The 20238-nt window shown below is 50.7% G+C and overlaps 11 non-coding genes across 11 annotated transcripts; all 11 read right to left on the bottom strand.

Annotated features, from left to right (window-relative positions):
* Window positions 1-1502: 1502 nt before the first annotated feature.
* Trnal-uaa (transfer RNA leucine (anticodon UAA)) lies at window positions 1503-1586 on the bottom strand. Its single transcript has one exon. It is a non-coding gene; the product is annotated as a tRNA-Leu (tRNA).
* Window positions 1587-3351: 1765 nt separating this feature from the next.
* On the bottom strand, window positions 3352-3435 carry Trnal-uaa (transfer RNA leucine (anticodon UAA)). The gene has a single exon. It is a non-coding gene; the product is annotated as a tRNA-Leu (tRNA).
* Window positions 3436-5200: 1765 nt separating this feature from the next.
* Window positions 5201-5284, bottom strand: Trnal-uaa (transfer RNA leucine (anticodon UAA)). Its single transcript has one exon. It is a non-coding gene; the product is annotated as a tRNA-Leu (tRNA).
* Window positions 5285-7049: 1765 nt separating this feature from the next.
* Trnal-uaa (transfer RNA leucine (anticodon UAA)) lies at window positions 7050-7133 on the bottom strand. The gene has a single exon. It is a non-coding gene; the product is annotated as a tRNA-Leu (tRNA).
* Window positions 7134-8899: 1766 nt separating this feature from the next.
* On the bottom strand, window positions 8900-8983 carry Trnal-uaa (transfer RNA leucine (anticodon UAA)). The gene has a single exon. It is a non-coding gene; the product is annotated as a tRNA-Leu (tRNA).
* A 1765-nt stretch (window positions 8984-10748) lies between these two features.
* On the bottom strand, window positions 10749-10832 carry Trnal-uaa (transfer RNA leucine (anticodon UAA)). Its single transcript has one exon. It is a non-coding gene; the product is annotated as a tRNA-Leu (tRNA).
* Window positions 10833-12597: 1765 nt separating this feature from the next.
* Window positions 12598-12681, bottom strand: Trnal-uaa (transfer RNA leucine (anticodon UAA)). Its single transcript has one exon. It is a non-coding gene; the product is annotated as a tRNA-Leu (tRNA).
* A 1766-nt stretch (window positions 12682-14447) lies between these two features.
* Window positions 14448-14531, bottom strand: Trnal-uaa (transfer RNA leucine (anticodon UAA)). Its single transcript has one exon. It is a non-coding gene; the product is annotated as a tRNA-Leu (tRNA).
* Window positions 14532-16296: 1765 nt separating this feature from the next.
* Window positions 16297-16380, bottom strand: Trnal-uaa (transfer RNA leucine (anticodon UAA)). Its single transcript has one exon. It is a non-coding gene; the product is annotated as a tRNA-Leu (tRNA).
* A 1765-nt stretch (window positions 16381-18145) lies between these two features.
* Trnal-uaa (transfer RNA leucine (anticodon UAA)) lies at window positions 18146-18229 on the bottom strand. The gene has a single exon. It is a non-coding gene; the product is annotated as a tRNA-Leu (tRNA).
* Window positions 18230-19994: 1765 nt separating this feature from the next.
* On the bottom strand, window positions 19995-20078 carry Trnal-uaa (transfer RNA leucine (anticodon UAA)). The gene has a single exon. It is a non-coding gene; the product is annotated as a tRNA-Leu (tRNA).
* Between the last annotated feature and the right edge of the window lie 160 nt (window positions 20079-20238).

The raw sequence follows: 20238 nt of genomic DNA on the forward strand, positions 1-20238 counted from the left end.
CCGTTTCCTAGCAACAGCCACGCTGTGCATTAGGTACTCGTGGGAAGCCAATGAAATACTTCGTGTGAGGATCGAACTGTCACCTTCACTTTACAATACTTAGGCACTGCCCCGGCGGTACCGACGCATACGTACTGAAACGTCTTTGGATCGTCAGTGAGTACTTCATATTAGAAATTTCGTGTTGGTCCTTATGTGCATTAAAGGGCAGATTTCTTCAGTGGAAGTCAGTTCTGCGCCTAGTCACAGTATATCGCCCTAGCAGCACCAGGAAAACGGGTTCAGGTGTGTTCGCCTTCCACTCGGCGTTGAGCGCCTACAGCGAGATAGCCTTCGTCCTCTGGCGCCAGGAGGGAAGGCGACACATCACGGCGCAAACAGCTTGTAGGGGAAGGCAGTGGTGGTGTGTCGGTCAGCGTGGTTGCTTCCCAAGTAGCTGATCCGGGTTCGAAACCCGGACACCACACGGAAGTTGTCTCCTTTACTCAGGAGAGTGTGTTCAACGCTACTTGATCTTCGAATTTCCGAACAGTTGTGGTACGAATGGTTTTCCTCCACCCCTCGTCTCGCTCCGCGAAGGCTAGTGCGGATTACGATTCACAGCATCGTGTGTCCTCATGTGTCGACTTGTCTCGACTTTGCTCGGCTGACGCGAAAGCTGACGCTTGCAAATGGCCGTATATGTAGAGGACTGGCGCTAGAAACGACTGGGAGACGCCAAATCGACAAACACACAACGGACTCTTTCATTTGACAGTGGCCGCAGGTTCGCCCCTGTGCGTACCGAGAAGCAAGAGAGGTGTCAGCGTGCTGGACCGCAGGATTTCCGCGCAGCAGACTCAAAAACTAAGGAAAAAGGCAAAACTGAAGAAACCAATAGCTCGCGGACTTCCTAGCTGGTCACCCACCTGAGTACTAACCACGCCCAACGCTGTCGAATTTCGGTGATCGGGCATGGACCCGTGTCTTTGGCGTGGCATACAAGTTGGCGAGAACGTCGCCAGACGGGCGGACGCCTTAGTCCTTGTACAGATCACTTGGGATTTGCCTTTTAGGGAAACAAAATGGAATAGCCCTTGGTGGGATCGAACCCACAGCCCCCTCGTTATTAGCATAATAACAGTCTAACTTGGTGAGCTTATTGCCCGCGCAATACGGCCGCTTCAGGACTCCACTACCCCAACCGCCGTTTCATCTATCTTTATTAAGGCCCTGCCATTCATTGAACCACGTACGTGTCACTGTTGACTCATTTTCGCCTGTCGCTTCGAGCCCAGAGCCACAACACAACGACCACGGAAACGTCCGTGAGAAGAGCTAAAACTCGACACAGGAAAAGTATGTTCCGCTATTTCTTTTTGACTGCTCAGCCTATGGGACGTGAGACGCCAGCACTGCTGCCACTGTCTTCCCTAGCAAAACCTCCATGGCGTGTTTCTGCGTAATTTACTTGTTCTACAACATGAATGGAGTAGGTTAGTTTCTGAATGATTAAAATGCGTTGTCAGATGTGGGGTACGAACCCACGCTCCCTTTCGGGAACCAGAGCTTAAATCTGGCGCCTTAGACCGCTCGGCCAATCTGACGTGTGAGACAACAGCCCCAGTGACTTCCGTCTCTAGCATTATCTCAAGAACCTGACTGCGAAATCTGTTTCTTTTTTCGGTAGGACGGAATTATGTCAGTCTTACAATATTTAAGGCGCAATGCCAGATGTGGCGTAGGAAACGCATCCCGCGCTCTTCCGTCGTATCCAGTTTGAACTGTAACCAGCACAACTGTATTTAGTAATAGGATAATTTCCACATTGACGCAAAAGAAAGCAGATATTAGCAAACGGCATCTAAGGCCGTTTCCTAGCAACAGCCACGCTGTGCATTAGGTACTCGTGGGAAGCCAATGAAATACTTCGTGTGAGGATCGAACTGTCACCTTCACTTTACAATACTTAGGCACTGCCCCGGCGGTACCGACGCATACGTACTGAAACGTCTTTGGATCGTCAGTGAGTACTTCATATTAGAAATTTCGTGTTGGTCCTGATGTGCATTAAAGGGCAGATTTCTTCAGTGGAAGTCAGTTCTGCGCCTAGTCACAGTATATCGCCCTAGCAGCACCAGGAAAACGGGTTCAGATGTGTTCGCCTTCCACTCGGCGTTGAGCGCCTACAGCGAGATAGCCTTCGTCCTCTGGCGCCAGGAGGGAAGGCGACACATCACGGCGCAAACAGCTTGTAGGGGAAGGCAGTGGTGGTGTGTCGGTCAGCGTGGTTGCTTCCCAAGTAGCTGATCCGGGTTCGAAACCCGGACACCACACGGAAGTTGTCTCCTTTACTCAGGAGAGTGTGTTCAACGCTACTTGATCTTCGAATTTCCGAACAGTTGTGGTACGAATGGTTTTCCTCCACCCCTCGTCTCGCTCCGCGAAGGCTAGTGCGGATTACGATTCACAGCATCGTGTGTCCTCATGTGTCGACTTGTCTCGACTTTGCTCGGCTGACGCGAAAGCTGACGCTTGCAAATGGCCGTATATGTAGAGGACTGGCGCTAGAAACGACTGGGAGACGCCAAATCGACAAACACACAACGGACTCTTTCATTTGACAGTGGCCGCAGGTTCGCCCCTGTGCGTACCGAGAAGCAAGAGAGGTGTCAGCGTGCTGGACCGCAGGATTTCCGCGCAGCAGACTCAAAAACTAAGGAAAAAGGCAAAACTGAAGAAACCAATAGCTCGCGGACTTCCTAGCTGGTCACCCACCTGAGTACTAACCACGCCCAACGCTGTCGAATTTCGGTGATCGGGCATGGACCCGTGTCTTTGGCGTGGCATACAAGTTGGCGAGAACGTCGCCAGACGGGCGGACGCCTTAGTCCTTGTACAGATCACTTGGGATTTGCCTTTTAGGGAAACAAAATGGAATAGCCCTTGGTGGGATCGAACCCACAGCCCCCTCGTTATTAGCATAATAACAGTCTAACTTGGTGAGCTTATTGCCCGCGCAATACGGCCGCTTCAGGACTCCACTACCCCAACCGCCGTTTCATCTATCTTTATTAAGGCCCTGCCATTCATTGAACCACGTACGTGTCACTGTTGACTCATTTTCGCCTGTCGCTTCGAGCCCAGAGCCACAACACAACGACCACGGAAACGTCCGTGAGAAGAGCTAAAACTCGACACAGGAAAAGTATGTTCCGCTATTTCTTTTTGACTGCTCAGCCTATGGGACGTGAGACGCCAGCACTGCTGCCACTGTCTTCCCTAGCAAAACCTCCATGGCGTGTTTCTGCGTAATTTACTTGTTCTACAACATGAATGGAGTAGGTTAGTTTCTGAATGATTAAAATGCGTTGTCAGATGTGGGGTTCGAACCCACGCTCCCTTTCGGGAACCAGAGCTTAAATCTGGCGCCTTAGACCGCTCGGCCAATCTGACGTGTGAGACAACAGCCCCAGTGACTTCCGTCTCTAGCATTATCTCAAGAACCTGACTGCGAAATCTGTTTCTTTTTTCGGTAGGACGGAATTATGTCAGTCTTACAATATTTAAGGCGCAATGCCAGATGTGGCGTAGGAAACGCATCCCGCGCTCTTCCGTCGTATCCAGTTTGAACTGTAACCAGCACAACTGTATTTAGTAATAGGATAATTTCCACATTGACGCAAAAGAAAGCAGATATTAGCAAACGGCATCTAAGGCCGTTTCCTAGCAACAGCCACGCTGTGCATTAGGTACTCGTGGGAAGCCAATGAAATACTTCGTGTGAGGATCGAACTGTCACCTTCACTTTACAATACTTAGGCACTGCCCCGGCGGTACCGACGCATACGTACTGAAACGTCTTTGGATCGTCAGTGAGTACTTCATATTAGAAATTTCGTGTTGGTCCTGATGTGCATTAAAGGGCAGATTTCTTCAGTGGAAGTCAGTTCTGCGCCTAGTCACAGTATATCGCCCTAGCAGCACCAGGAAAACGGGTTCAGATGTGTTCGCCTTCCACTCGGCGTTGAGCGCCTACAGCGAGATAGCCTTCGTCCTCTGGCGCCAGGAGGGAAGGCGACACATCACGGCGCAAACAGCTTGTAGGGGAAGGCAGTGGTGGTGTGTCGGTCAGCGTGGTTGCTTCCCAAGTAGCTGATCCGGGTTCGAAACCCGGACACCACACGGAAGTTGTCTCCTTTACTCAGGAGAGTGTGTTCAACGCTACTTGATCTTCGAATTTCCGAACAGTTGTGGTACGAATGGTTTTCCTCCACCCCTCGTCTCGCTCCGCGAAGGCTAGTGCGGATTACGATTCACAGCATCGTGTGTCCTCATGTGTCGACTTGTCTCGACTTTGCTCGGCTGACGCGAAAGCTGACGCTTGCAAATGGCCGTATATGTAGAGGACTGGCGCTAGAAACGACTGGGAGACGCCAAATCGACAAACACACAACGGACTCTTTCATTTGACAGTGGCCGCAGGTTCGCCCCTGTGCGTACCGAGAAGCAAGAGAGGTGTCAGCGTGCTGGACCGCAGGATTTCCGCGCAGCAGACTCAAAAACTAAGGAAAAAGGCAAAACTGAAGAAACCAATAGCTCGCGGACTTCCTAGCTGGTCACCCACCTGAGTACTAACCACGCCCAACGCTGTCGAATTTCGGTGATCGGGCATGGACCCGTGTCTTTGGCGTGGCATACAAGTTGGCGAGAACGTCGCCAGACGGGCGGACGCCTTAGTCCTTGTACAGATCACTTGGGATTTGCCTTTTAGGGAAACAAAATGGAATAGCCCTTGGTGGGATCGAACCCACAGCCCCCTCGTTATTAGCATAATAACAGTCTAACTTGGTGAGCTTATTGCCCGCGCAATACGGCCGCTTCAGGACTCCACTACCCCAACCGCCGTTTCATCTATCTTTATTAAGGCCCTGCCATTCATTGAACCACGTACGTGTCACTGTTGACTCATTTTCGCCTGTCGCTTCGAGCCCAGAGCCACAACACAACGACCACGGAAACGTCCGTGAGAAGAGCTAAAACTCGACACAGGAAAAGTATGTTCCGCTATTTCTTTTTGACTGCTCAGCCTATGGGACGTGAGACGCCAGCACTGCTGCCACTGTCTTCCCTAGCAAAACCTCCATGGCGTGTTTCTGCGTAATTTACTTGTTCTACAACATGAATGGAGTAGGTTAGTTTCTGAATGATTAAAATGCATTGTCAGATGTGGGGTTCGAACCCACGCTCCCTTTCGGGAACCAGAGCTTAAATCTGGTGCCTTAGACCGCTCGGCCAATCTGACGTGTGAGACAACAGCCCCAGTGACTTCCGTCTCTAGCATTATCTCAAGAACCTGACTGCGAAATCTGTTTCTTTTTTCGGTAGGACGGAATTATGTCAGTCTTACAATATTTAAGGCGCAATGCCAGATGTGGCGTAGGAAACGCATCCCGCGCTCTTCCGTCGTATCCAGTTTGAACTGTAACCAGCACAATTGTATTTAGTAATAGGATAATTTCCACATTGACGCAAAAGAAAGCAGATATTAGCAAACGGCATCTAAGGCCGTTTCCTAGCAACAGCCACGCTGTGCATTAGGTACTCGTGGGAAGCCAATGAAATACTTCGTGTGAGGATCGAACTGTCACCTTCACTTTACAATACTTAGGCACTGCCCCGGCGGTACCGACGCATACGTACTGAAACGTCTTTGGATCGTCAGTGAGTACTTCATATTAGAAATTTCGTGTTGGTCCTGATGTGCATTAAAGGGCAGATTTCTTCAGTGGAAGTCAGTTCTGCGCCTAGTCACAGTATATCGCCCTAGCAGCACCAGGAAAACGGGTTCAGATGTGTTCGCCTTCCACTCGGCGTTGAGCGCCTACAGCGAGATAGCCTTCGTCCTCTGGCGCCAGGAGGGAAGGCGACACATCACGGCGCAAACAGCTTGTAGGGGAAGGCAGTGGTGGTGTGTCGGTCAGCGTGGTTGCTTCCCAAGTAGCTGATCCGGGTTCGAAACCCGGACACCACACGGAAGTTGTCTCCTTTACTCAGGAGAGTGTGTTCAACGCTACTTGATCTTCGAATTTCCGAACAGTTGTGGTACGAATGGTTTTCCTCCACCCCTCGTCTCGCTCCGCGAAGGCTAGTGCGGATTACGATTCACAGCATCGTGTGTCCTCATGTGTCGACTTGTCTCGACTTTGCTCGGCTGACGCGAAAGCTGACGCTTGCAAATGGCCGTATATGTAGAGGACTGGCGCTAGAAACGACTGGGAGACGCCAAATCGACAAACACACAACGGACTCTTTCATTTGACAGTGGCCGCAGGTTCGCCCCTGTGCGTACCGAGAAGCAAGAGAGGTGTCAGCGTGCTGGACCGCAGGATTTCCGCGCAGCAGACTCAAAAACTAAGGAAAAAGGCAAAACTGAAGAAACCAATAGCTCGCGGACTTCCTAGCTGGTCACCCACCTGAGTACTAACCACGCCCAACGCTGTCGAATATCGGTGATCGGGCATGGACCCGTGTCTTTGGCGTGGCATACAAGTTGGCGAGAACGTCGCCAGACGGGCGGACGCCTTAGTCCTTGTACAGATCACTTGGGATTTGCCTTTTAGGGAAACAAAATGGAATAGCCCTTGGTGGGATCGAACCCACAGCCCCCTCGTTATTAGCATAATAACAGTCTAACTTGGTGAGCTTATTGCCCGCGCAATACGGCCGCTTCAGGACTCCACTACCCCAACCGCCGTTTCATCTATCTTTATTAAGGCCCTGCCATTCATTGAACCACGTACGTGTCACTGTTGACTCATTTTCGCCTGTCGCTTCGAGCCCAGAGCCACAACACAACGACCACGGAAACGTCCGTGAGAAGAGCTAAAACTCGACACAGGAAAAGTATGTTCCGCTATTTCTTTTTGACTGCTCAGCCTATGGGACGTGAGACGCCAGCACTGCTGCCACTGTCTTCCCTAGCAAAACCTCCATGGCGTGTTTCTGCGTAATTTACTTGTTCTACAACATGAATGGAGTAGGTTAGTTTCTGAATGATTAAAATGCATTGTCAGATGTGGGGTTCGAACCCACACTCCCTTTCGGGAACCAGAGCTTAAATCTGGCGCCTTAGACCGCTCGGCCAATCTGACGTGTGAGACAACAGCCCCAGTGACTTCCGTCTCTAGCATTATCTCAAGAACCTGACTGCGAAATCTGTTTCTTTTTTTCGGTAGGACGGAATTATGTCAGTCTTACAATATTTAAGGCGCAATGCCAGATGTGGCGTAGGAAACGCATCCCGCGCTCTTCCGTCGTATCCAGTTTGAACTGTAACCAGCACAACTGTATTTAGTAATAGGATAATTTCCACATTGACGCAAAAGAAAGCAGATATTAGCAAACGGCATCTAAGGCCGTTTCCTAGCAACAGCCACGCTGTGCATTACGTACTCGTGGGAAGCCAATGAAATACTTCGTGTGAGGATCGAACTGTCACCTTCACTTTACAATACTTAGGCACTGCCCCGGCGGTACCGACGCATACGTACTGAAACGTCTTTGGATCGTCAGTGAGTACTTCATATTAGAAATTTCGTGTTGGTCCTGATGTGCATTAAAGGGCAGATTTCTTCAGTGGAAGTCAGTTCTGCGCCTAGTCACAGTATATCGCCCTAGCAGCACCAGGAAAACGGGTTCAGATGTGTTCGCCTTCCACTCGGCGTTGAGCGCCTACAGCGAGATAGCCTTCGTCCTCTGGCGCCAGGAGGGAAGGCGACACATCACGGCGCAAACAGCTTGTAGGGGAAGGCAGTGGTGGTGTGTCGGTCAGCGTGGTTGCTTCCCAAGTAGCTGATCCGGGTTCGAAACCAGGACACCACACGGAAGTTGTCTCCTTTACTCAGGAGAGTGTGTTCAACGCTACTTGATCTTCGAATTTCCGAACAGTTGTGGTACGAATGGTTTTCCTCCACCCCTCGTCTCGCTCCGCGAAGGCTAGTGCGGATTACGATTCACAGCATCGTGTGTCCTCATGTGTCGACTTGTCTCGACTTTGCTCGGCTGACGCGAAAGCTGACGCTTGCAAATGGCCGTATATGTAGAGGACTGGCGCTAGAAACGACTGGGAGACGCCAAATCGACAAACACACAACGGACTCTTTCATTTGACAGTGGCCGCAGGTTCGCCCCTGTGCGTACCGAGAAGCAAGAGAGGTGTCAGCGTGCTGGACCGCAGGATTTCCGCGCAGCAGACTCAAAAACTAAGGAAAAAGGCAAAACTAAAGAAACCAATAGCTCGCGGACTTCCTAGCTGGTCACCCACCTGAGTACTAACCACGCCCAACGCTGTCGAATTTCGGTGATCGGGCATGGACCCGTGTCTTTGGCGTGGCATACAAGTTGGCGAGAACGTCGCCAGACGGGCGGACGCCTTAGTCCTTGTACAGATCACTTGGGATTTGCCTTTTAGGGAAACAAAATGGAATAGCCCTTGGTGGGATCGAACCCACAGCCCCCTCGTTATTAGCATAATAACAGTCTAACTTGGTGAGCTTATTGCCCGCGCAATACGGCCGCTTCAGGACTCCACTACCCCAACCGCCGTTTCATCTATCTTTATTAAGGCCCTGCCATTCATTGAACCACGTACGTGTCACTGTTGACTCATTTTCGCCTGTCGCTTCGAGCCCAGAGCCACAACACAACGACCACGGAAACGTCCGTGAGAAGAGCTAAAACTCGACACAGGAAAAGTATGTTCCGCTATTTCTTTTTGACTGCTCAGCCTATGGGACGTGAGACGCCAGCACTGCTGCCACTGTCTTCCCTAGCAAAACCTCCATGGCGTGTTTCTGCGTAATTTACTTGTTCTACAACATGAATGGAGTAGGTTAGTTTCTGAATGATTAAAATGCATTGTCAGATGTGGGGTTCGAACCCACGCTCCCGTTCGGGAACCAGAGCTTAAATCTGGCGCCTTAGACCGCTCGGCCAATCTGACGTGTGAGACAACAGCCCCAGTGACTTCCGTCTCTAGCATTATCTCAAGAACCTGACTGCGAAATCTGTTTCTTTTTTCGGTAGGACGGAATTATGTCAGTCTTACAATATTTAAGGCGCAATGTCAGATGTGGCGTAGGAAACGCATCCCGCGCTCTTCCGTCGTATCCAGTTTGAACTGTAACCAGCACAACTGTATTTAGTAATAGGATAATTTCCACATTGACGCAAAAGAAAGCAGATATTAGCAAACGGCATCTAAGGCCGTTTCCTAGCAACAGCCACGCTGTGCATTACGTACTCGTGGGAAGCCAATGAAATACTTCGTGTGAGGATCGAACTGTCACCTTCACTTTACAATACTTAGGCACTGCCCCGGCGGTACCGACGCATACGTACTGAAACGTCTTTGGATCGTCAGTGAGTACTTCATATTAGAAATTTCGTGTTGGCCCTGATGTGCATTAAAGGGCAGATTTCTTCAGTGGAAGTCAGTTCTGCGCCTAGTCACAGTATATCGCCCTAGCAGCACCAGGAAAACGGGTTCAGATGTGTTCGCCTTCCACTCGGCGTTGAGCGCCTACAGCGAGATAGCCTTCGTCCTCTGGCGCCAGGAGGGAAGGCGACACATCACGGCGCAAACAGCTTGTAGGGGAAGGCAGTGGTGGTGTGTCGGTCAGCGTGGTTGCTTCCCAAGTAGCTGATCCGGGTTCGAAACCCGGACACCACACGGAAGTTGTCTCCTTTACTCAGGAGAGTGTGTTCAACGCTACTTGATCTTCGAATTTCCGAACAGTTGTGGTACGAATGGTTTTCCTCCACCCCTCGTCTCGCTCCGCGAAGGCTAGTGCGGATTACGATTCACAGCATCGTGTGTCCTCATGTGTCGACTTGTCTCGACTTTGCTCGGCTGACGCGAAAGCTGACGCTTGCAAATGGCCGTATATGTAGAGGACTGGCGCTAGAAACGACTGGGAGACGCCAAATCGACAAACACACAACGGACTCTTTCATTTGACAGTGGCCGCAGGTTCGCCCCTGTGCGTACCGAGAAGCAAGAGAGGTGTCAGCGTGCTGGACCGCAGGATTTCCGCGCAGCAGACTCAAAAACTAAGGAAAAAGGCAAAACTGAAGAAACCAATAGCTCGCGGACTTCCTAGCTGGTCACCCACCTGAGTACTAACCACGCCCAACGCTGTCGAATTTCGGTGATCGGGCATGGACCCGTGTCTTTGGCGTGGCATACAAGTTGGCGAGAACGTCGCCAGACGGGCGGACGCCTTAGTCCTTGTACAGATCACTTGGGATTTGCCTTTTAGGGAAACAAAATGGAATAGCCCTTGGTGGGATCGAACCCACAGCCCCCTCGTTATTAGCATAATAACAGTCTAACTTGGTGAGCTTATTGCCCGCGCAATACGGCCGCTTCAGGACTCCACTACCCCAACCGCCGTTTCATCTATCTTTATTAAGGCCCTGCCATTCATTGAACCACGTACGTGTCACTGTTGACTCATTTTCGCCTGTCGCTTCGAGCCCAGAGCCACAACACAACGACCACGGAAACGTCCGTGAGAAGAGCTAAAACTCGACACAGGAAAAGTATGTTCCGCTATTTCTTTTTGACTGCTCAGCCTATGGGACGTGAGACGCCAGCACTGCTGCCACTGTCTTCCCTAGCAAAACCTCCATGGCGTGTTTCTGCGTAATTTACTTGTTCTACAACATGAATGGAGTAGGTTAGTTTCTGAATGATTAAAATGCATTGTCAGATGTGGGGTTCGAACCCACGCTCCCTTTCGGGAACCAGAGCTTAAATCTGGTGCCTTAGACCGCTCGGCCAATCTGACGTGTGAGACAACAGCCCCAGTGACTTCCGTCTCTAGCATTATCTCAAGAACCTGACTGCGAAATCTGTTTCTTTTTTCGGTAGGACGGAATTATGTCAGTCTTACAATATTTAAGGCGCAATGCCAGATGTGGCGTAGGAAACGCATCCCGCGCTCTTCCGTCGTATCCAGTTTGAACTGTAACCAGCACAACTGTATTTAGTAATAGGATAATTTCCACATTGACGCAAAAGAAAGCAGATATTAGCAAACGGCATCTAAGGCCGTTTCCTAGCAACAGCCACGCTGTGCATTAGGTACTCGTGGGAAGCCAATGAAATACTTCGTGTGAGGATCGAACTGTCACCTTCACTTTACAATACTTAGGCACTGCCCCGGCGGTACCGACGCATACGTACTGAAACGTCTTTGGATCGTCAGTGAGTACTTCATATTAGAAATTTCGTGTTGGTCCTGATGTGCATTAAAGGGCAGATTTCTTCAGTGGAAGTCAGTTCTGCGCCTAGTCACAGTATATCGCCCTAGCAGCACCAGGAAAACGGGTTCAGATGTGTTCGCCTTCCACTCGGCGTTGAGCGCCTACAGCGAGATAGCCTTCGTCCTCTGGCGCCAGGAGGGAAGGCGACACATCACGGCGCAAACAGCTTGTAGGGGAAGGCAGTGGTGGTGTGTCGGTCAGCGTGGTTGCTTCCCAAGTAGCTGATCCGGGTTCGAAACCCGGACACCACACGGAAGTTGTCTCCTTTACTCAGGAGAGTGTGTTCAACGCTACTTGATCTTCGAATTTCCGAACAGTTGTGGTACGAATGGTTTTCCTCCACCCCTCGTCTCGCTCCGCGAAGGCTAGTGCGGATTACGATTCACAGCATCGTGTGTCCTCATGTGTCGACTTGTCTCGACTTTGCTCGGCTGACGCGAAAGCTGACGCTTGCAAATGGCCGTATATGTAGAGGACTGGCGCTAGAAACGACTGGGAGACGCCAAATCGACAAACACACAACGGACTCTTTCATTTGACAGTGGCCGCAGGTTCGCCCCTGTGCGTACCGAGAAGCAAGAGAGGTGTCAGCGTGCTGGACCGCAGGATTTCCGCGCAGCAGACTCAAAAACTAAGGAAAAAGGCAAAACTGAAGAAACCAATAGCTCGCGGACTTCCTAGCTGGTCACCCACCTGAGTACTAACCACGCCCAACGCTGTCGAATATCGGTGATCGGGCATGGACCCGTGTCTTTGGCGTGGCATACAAGTTGGCGAGAACGTCGCCAGACGGGCGGACGCCTTAGTCCTTGTACAGATCACTTGGGATTTGCCTTTTAGGGAAACAAAATGGAATAGCCCTTGGTGGGATCGAACCCACAGCCCCCTCGTTATTAGCATAATAACAGTCTAACTTGGTGAGCTTATTGCCCGCGCAATACGGCCGCTTCAGGACTCCACTACCCCAACCGCCGTTTCATCTATCTTTATTAAGGCCCTGCCATTCATTGAACCACGTACGTGTCACTGTTGACTCATTTTCGCCTGTCGCTTCGAGCCCAGAGCCACAACACAACGACCACGGAAACGTCCGTGAGAAGAGCTAAAACTCGACACAGGAAAAGTATGTTCCGCTATTTCTTTTTGACTGCTCAGCCTATGGGACGTGAGACGCCAGCACTGCTGCCACTGTCTTCCCTAGCAAAACCTCCATGGCGTGTTTCTGCGTAATTTACTTGTTCTACAACATGAATGGAGTAGGTTAGTTTCTGAATGATTAAAATGCATTGTCAGATGTGGGGTTCGAACCCACACTCCCTTTCGGGAACCAGAGCTTAAATCTGGCGCCTTAGACCGCTCGGCCAATCTGACGTGTGAGACAACAGCCCCAGTGACTTCCGTCTCTAGCATTATCTCAAGAACCTGACTGCGAAATCTGTTTCTTTTTTTCGGTAGGACGGAATTATGTCAGTCTTACAATATTTAAGGCGCAATGCCAGATGTGGCGTAGGAAACGCATCCCGCGCTCTTCCGTCGTATCCAGTTTGAACTGTAACCAGCACAACTGTATTTAGTAATAGGATAATTTCCACATTGACGCAAAAGAAAGCAGATATTAGCAAACGGCATCTAAGGCCGTTTCCTAGCAACAGCCACGCTGTGCATTACGTACTCGTGGGAAGCCAATGAAATACTTCGTGTGAGGATCGAACTGTCACCTTCACTTTACAATACTTAGGCACTGCCCCGGCGGTACCGACGCATACGTACTGAAACGTCTTTGGATCGTCAGTGAGTACTTCATATTAGAAATTTCGTGTTGGTCCTGATGTGCATTAAAGGGCAGATTTCTTCAGTGGAAGTCAGTTCTGCGCCTAGTCACAGTATATCGCCCTAGCAGCACCAGGAAAACGGGTTCAGATGTGTTCGCCTTCCACTCGGCGTTGAGCGCCTACAGCGAGATAGCCTTCGTCCTCTGGCGCCAGGAGGGAAGGCGACACATCACGGCGCAAACAGCTTGTAGGGGAAGGCAGTGGTGGTGTGTCGGTCAGCGTGGTTGCTTCCCAAGTAGCTGATCCGGGTTCGAAACCAGGACACCACACGGAAGTTGTCTCCTTTACTCAGGAGAGTGTGTTCAACGCTACTTGATCTTCGAATTTCCGAACAGTTGTGGTACGAATGGTTTTCCTCCACCCCTCGTCTCGCTCCGCGAAGGCTAGTGCGGATTACGATTCACAGCATCGTGTGTCCTCATGTGTCGACTTGTCTCGACTTTGCTCGGCTGACGCGAAAGCTGACGCTTGCAAATGGCCGTATATGTAGAGGACTGGCGCTAGAAACGACTGGGAGACGCCAAATCGACAAACACACAACGGACTCTTTCATTTGACAGTGGCCGCAGGTTCGCCCCTGTGCGTACCGAGAAGCAAGAGAGGTGTCAGCGTGCTGGACCGCAGGATTTCCGCGCAGCAGACTCAAAAACTAAGGAAAAAGGCAAAACTAAAGAAACCAATAGCTCGCGGACTTCCTAGCTGGTCACCCACCTGAGTACTAACCACGCCCAACGCTGTCGAATTTCGGTGATCGGGCATGGACCCGTGTCTTTGGCGTGGCATACAAGTTGGCGAGAACGTCGCCAGACGGGCGGACGCCTTAGTCCTTGTACAGATCACTTGGGATTTGCCTTTTAGGGAAACAAAATGGAATAGCCCTTGGTGGGATCGAACCCACAGCCCCCTCGTTATTAGCATAATAACAGTCTAACTTGGTGAGCTTATTGCCCGCGCAATACGGCCGCTTCAGGACTCCACTACCCCAACCGCCGTTTCATCTATCTTTATTAAGGCCCTGCCATTCATTGAACCACGTACGTGTCACTGTTGACTCATTTTCGCCTGTCGCTTCGAGCCCAGAGCCACAACACAACGACCACGGAAACGTCCGTGAGAAGAGCTAAAACTCGACACAGGAAAAGTATGTTCCGCTATTTCTTTTTGACTGCTCAGCCTATGGGACGTGAGACGCCAGCACTGCTGCCACTGTCTTCCCTAGCAAAACCTCCATGGCGTGTTTCTGCGTAATTTACTTGTTCTACAACATGAATGGAGTAGGTTAGTTTCTGAATGATTAAAATGCATTGTCAGATGTGGGGTTCGAACCCACGCTCCCGTTCGGGAACCAGAGCTTAAATCTGGCGCCTTAGACCGCTCGGCCAATCTGACGTGTGAGACAACAGCCCCAGTGACTTCCGTCTCTAGCATTATCTCAAGAACCTGACTGCGAAATCTGTTTCTTTTTTCGGTAGGACGGAATTATGTCAGTCTTACAATATTTAAGGCGCAATGTCAGATGTGGCGTAGGAAACGCATCCCGCGCTCTTCCGTCGTATCCAGTTTGAACTGTAACCAGCACAACTGTATTTAGTAATAGGATAATTTCCACATTGACGCAAAAGAAAGCAGATATTAGCAAACGGCATCTAAGGCCGTTTCCTAGCAACAGCCACGCTGTGCATTACGTACTCGTGGGAAGCCAATGAAATACTTCGTGTGAGGATCGAACTGTCACCTTCACTTTACAATACTTAGGCACTGCCCCGGCGGTACCGACGCATACGTACTGAAACGTCTTTGGATCGTCAGTGAGTACTTCATATTAGAAATTTCGTGTTGGCCCTGATGTGCATTAAAGGGCAGATTTCTTCAGTGGAAGTCAGTTCTGCGCCTAGTCACAGTATATCGCCCTAGCAGCACCAGGAAAACGGGTTCAGATGTGTTCGCCTTCCACTCGGCGTTGAGCGCCTACAGCGAGATAGCCTTCGTCCTCTGGCGCCAGGAGGGAAGGCGACACATCACGGCGCAAACAGCTTGTAGGGGAAGGCAGTGGTGGTGTGTCGGTCAGCGTGGTTGCTTCCCAAGTAGCTGATCCGGGTTCGAAACCCGGACACCACACGGAAGTTGTCTCCTTTACTCAGGAGAGTGTGTTCAACGCTACTTGATCTTCGAATTTCCGAACAGTTGTGGTACGAATGGTTTTCCTCCACCCCTCGTCTCGCTCCGCGAAGGCTAGTGCGGATTACGATTCACAGCATCGTGTGTCCTTATGTGTCGACTTGTCTCGACTTTGCTCGGCTGACGCGAAAGCTGACGCTTGCAAATGGCCGTATATGTAGAGGACTGGCGCTAGAAACGACTGGGAGACGCCAAATCGACAAACACACAACGGACTCTTTCATTTGACAGTGGCCGCAGGTTCGCCCCTGTGCGTACCGAGAAGCAAGAGAGGTGTCAGCGTGCTGGACCGCAGGATTTCCGCGCAGCAGACTCAAAAACTAAGGAAAAAGGCAAAACTGAAGAAACCAATAGCTCGCGGACTTCCTAGCTGGTCACCCACCTGAGTACTAACCACGCCCAACGCTGTCGAATTTCGGTGATCGGGCATGGACCCGTGTCTTTGGCGTGGCATACAAGTTGGCGAGAACGTCGCCAGACGGGCGGACGCCTTAGTCCTTGTACAGATCACTTGGGATTTGCCTTTTAGGGAAACAAAATGGAATAGCCCTTGGTGGGATCGAACCCACAGCCCCCTCGTTATTAGCATAATAACAGTCTAACTTGGTGAGCTTATTGCCCGCGCAATACGGCCGCTTCAGGACTCCACTACCCCAACCGCCGTTTCATCTATCTTTATTAAGGCCCTGCCATTCATTGAACCACGTACGTGTCACTGTTGACTCATTTTCGCCTGTCGCTTCGAGCCCAGAGCCACAACACAACGACCACGGAAACGTCCGTGAGAAGAGCTAAAACTCGACACAGGAAAAGTATGTTCCGCTATTTCTTTTTGACTGCTCAGCCTATGGGACGTGAGACGCCAGCACTGCTGCCACTGTCTTCCCTAGCAAAACCTCCATGGCGTGTTTCTGCGTAATTTACTTGTTCTACAACATGAATGGAGTAGGTTAGTTTCTGAATGATTAAAATCCATTGTCAGATGTGGGGTTCGAACCCACGCTCCCTTTCGGGAACCAGAGCTTAAATCTGGCGCCTTAGACCGCTCGGCCAATCTGACGTGTGAGATAACAGCCCCAGTGACTTCCGTCTCTAGCATTATCTCAAGAACCTGACTGCGAAATCTGTTTCTTTTTTCGGTAGGACGGAATTATGTCAGTCTTACAATATTTAAGGCGCAATGCCAGATGTGGCGTAGGAAACGCATCCCGCGCTCTTCCGTCGTATCCAGTTTGAACTGTAACCAGCACAACTGTATTTAGTAATAGGATAATTTCCACATTGACGCAAAAGAAAGCAGATATTAGCAAACGGCATCTAAGGCCGTTTCCTAGCAACAGCCACGCTGTGCATTACGTACTCGTGGGAAGCCAATGAAATACTTCGTGTGAGGATCGAACTGTCACCTTCACTTTACAATACTTAGGCACTGCCCCGGCGGTACCGACGCATACGTACTGAAACGTCTTTGGATCGTCAGTGAGTACTTCATATTAGAAATTTCGTGTTGGCCCTGATGTGCATTAAAGGGCAGATTTCTTCAGTGGAAGTCAGTTCTGCGCCTAGTCACAGTATATCGCCCTAGCAGCACCAGGAAAACGGGTTCAGATGTGTTCGCCTTCCACTCGGCGTTGAGCGCCTACAGCGAGATAGCCTTCGTCCTCTGGCGCCAGGAGGGAAGGCGACACATCACGGCGCAAACAGCTTGTAGGGGAAGGCAGTGGTGGTGTGTCGGTCAGCGTGGTTGCTTCCCAAGTAGCTGATCCGGGTTCGAAACCCGGACACCACACGGAAGTTGTCTCCTTTACTCAGGAGAGTGTGTTCAACGCTACTTGATCTTCGAATTTCCGAACAGTTGTGGTACGAATGGTTTTCCTCCACCCCTCGTCTCGCTCCGCGAAGGCTAGTGCGGATTACGATTCACAGCATCGTGTGTCCTCATGTGTCGACTTGTCTCGACTTTGCTCGGCTGACGCGAAAGCTGACGCTTGCAAATGGCCGTATATGTAGAGGACTGGCGCTAGAAACGACTGGGAGACGCCAAATCGACAAACACACAACGGACTCTTTCATTTGACAGTGGCCGCAGGTTCGCCCCTGTGCGTACCGAGAAGCAAGAGAGGTGTCAGCGTGCTGGACCGCAGGATTTCCGCGCAGCAGACTCAAAAACTAAGGAAAAAGGCAAAACTGAAGAAACCAATAGCTCGCGGACTTCCTAGCTGGTCACCCACCTGAGTACTAACCACGCCCAACGCTGTCGAATTTCGGTGATCGGGCATGGACCCGTGTCTTTGGCGTGGCATACAAGTTGGCGAGAACGTCGCCAGACGGGCGGACGCCTTAGTCCTTGTACAGATCACTTGGGATTTGCCTTTTAGGGAAACAAAATGGAATAGCCCTTGGTGGGATCGAACCCACAGCCCCCTCGTTATTAGCATAATAACAGTCTAACTTGGTGAGCTTATTGCCCGCGCAATACGGCCGCTTCAGGACTCCACTACCCCAACCGCCGTTTCATCTATCTTTATTAAGGCCCTGCCATTCATTGAACCACGTACGTGTCACTGTTGACTCATTTTCGCCTGTCGCTTCGAGCCCAGAGCCACAACACAACGACCACGGAAACGTCCGTGAGAAGAGCTAAAACTCGACACAGGAAAAGTATGTTCCGCTATTTCTTTTTGACTGCTCAGCCTATGGGACGTGAGACGCCAGCACTGCTGCCACTGTCTTCCCTAGCAAAACCTCCATGGCGTGTTTCTGCGTAATTTACTTGTTCTACAACATGAATGGAGTAGGTTAGTTTCTGAATGATTAAAATGCATTGTCAGATGTGGGGTTCGAACCCACGCTCCCTTTCGGGAACCAGAGCTTAAATCTGGCGCCTTAGACCGCTCGGCCAATCTGACGTGTGAGACAACAGCCCCAGTGACTTCCGTCTCTAGCATTATCTCAAGAACCTGACTGCGAAATCTGTTTCTTTTTTCGGTAGGACGGAATTATGTCAGTCTTACAATATTTAAGGCGCAATGTCAGATGTGGCGTAGGAAACGCATCCCGCGCTCTTCCGTCGTATCCAGTTTGAACTGTAACCAGCACAACTGTATTTAGTAATAGGATAATTTCCACATTGACGCAAAAGAAAGCAGATATTAGCAAACGGCATCTAAGGCCGTTTCCTAGCAACAGCCACGCTGTGCATTAGGTACTCGTGGGAAGCCAATGAAATACTTCGTGTGAGGATCGAACTGTCACCTTCACTTTACAATACTTAGGCACTGCCCCGGCGGTACCGACGCATACGTACTGAAACGTCTTTGGATCGTCAGTGAGTACTTCATATTAGAAATTTCGTGTTGGCCCTGATGTGCATTAAAGGGCAGATTTCTTCAGTGGAAGTCAGTTCTGCGCCTAGTCACAGTATATCGCCCTAGCAGCACCAGGAAAACGGGTTCAGATGTGTTCGCCTTCCACTCGGCGTTGAGCGCCTACAGCGAGATAGCCTTCGTCCTCTGGCGCCAGGAGGGAAGGCGACACATCACGGCGCAAACAGCTTGTAGGGGAAGGCAGTGGTGGTGTGTCGGTCAGCGTGGTTGCTTCCCAAGTAGCTGATCCGGGTTCGAAACCCGGACACCACACGGAAGTTGTCTCCTTTACTCAGGAGAGTGTGTTCAACGCTACTTGATCTTCGAATTTCCGAACAGTTGTGGTACGAATGGTTTTCCTCCACCCCTCGTCTCGCTCCGCGAAGGCTAGTGCGGATTACGATTCACAGCATCGTGTGTCCTTATGTGTCGACTTGTCTCGACTTTGCTCGGCTGACGCGAAAGCTGACGCTTGCAAATGGCCGTATATGTAGAGGACTGGCGCTAGAAACGACTGGGAGACGCCAAATCGACAAACACACAACGGACTCTTTCATTTGACAGTGGCCGCAGGTTCGCCCCTGTGCGTACCGAGAAGCAAGAGAGGTGTCAGCGTGCTGGACCGCAGGATTTCCGCGCAGCAGACTCAAAAACTAAGGAAAAAGGCAAAACTGAAGAAACCAATAGCTCGCGGACTTCCTAGCTGGTCACCCACCTGAGTACTAACCACGCCCAACGCTTTCGAATTTCGGTGATCGGGCATGGACCCGTGTCTTTGGCGTGGCATACAAGTTGGCGAGAACGTCGCCAGACGGGCGGACGCCTTAGTCCTTGTACAGATCACTTGGGATTTGCCTTTTAGGGAAACAAAATGGAATAGCCCTTGGTGGGATCGAACCCACAGCCCCCTCGTTATTAGCATAATAACAGTCTAACTTGGTGAGCTTATTGCCCGCGCAATACGGCCGCTTCAGGACTCCACTACCCCAACCGCCGTTTCATCTATCTTTATTAAGGCCCTGCCATTCATTGAACCACGTACGTGTCACTGTTGACTCATTTTCGCCTGTCGCTTCGAGCCCAGAGCCACAACACAACGACCACGGAAACGTCCGTGAGAAGAGCTAAAACTCGACACAGGAAAAGTATGTTCCGCTATTTCTTTTTGACTGCTCAGCCTATGGGACGTGAGACGCCAGCACTGCTGCCACTGTCTTCCCTAGCAAAACCTCCATGGCGTGTTTCTGCGTAATTTACTTGTTCTACAACATGAATGGAGTAGGTTAGTTTCTGAATGATTAAAATGCATTGTCAGATGTGGGGTTCGAACCCACGCTCCCTTTCGGGAACCAGAGCTTAAATCTGGCGCCTTAGACCGCTCGGCCAATCTGACGTGTGAGACAACAGCCCCAGTGACTTCCGTCTCTAGCATTATCTCAAGAACCTGACTGCGAAATCTGTTTCTTTTTTCGGTAGGACGGAATTATGTCAGTCTTACAATATTTAAGGCGCAATGTCAGATGTGGCGTAGGAAACGCATCCCGCGCTCTTCC

Source organism: Schistocerca gregaria, chromosome 7 (genome assembly GCF_023897955.1).
Source record: "Schistocerca gregaria isolate iqSchGreg1 chromosome 7, iqSchGreg1.2, whole genome shotgun sequence".
Taxonomy (NCBI): Eukaryota; Metazoa; Arthropoda; class Insecta; order Orthoptera; family Acrididae; genus Schistocerca; species Schistocerca gregaria.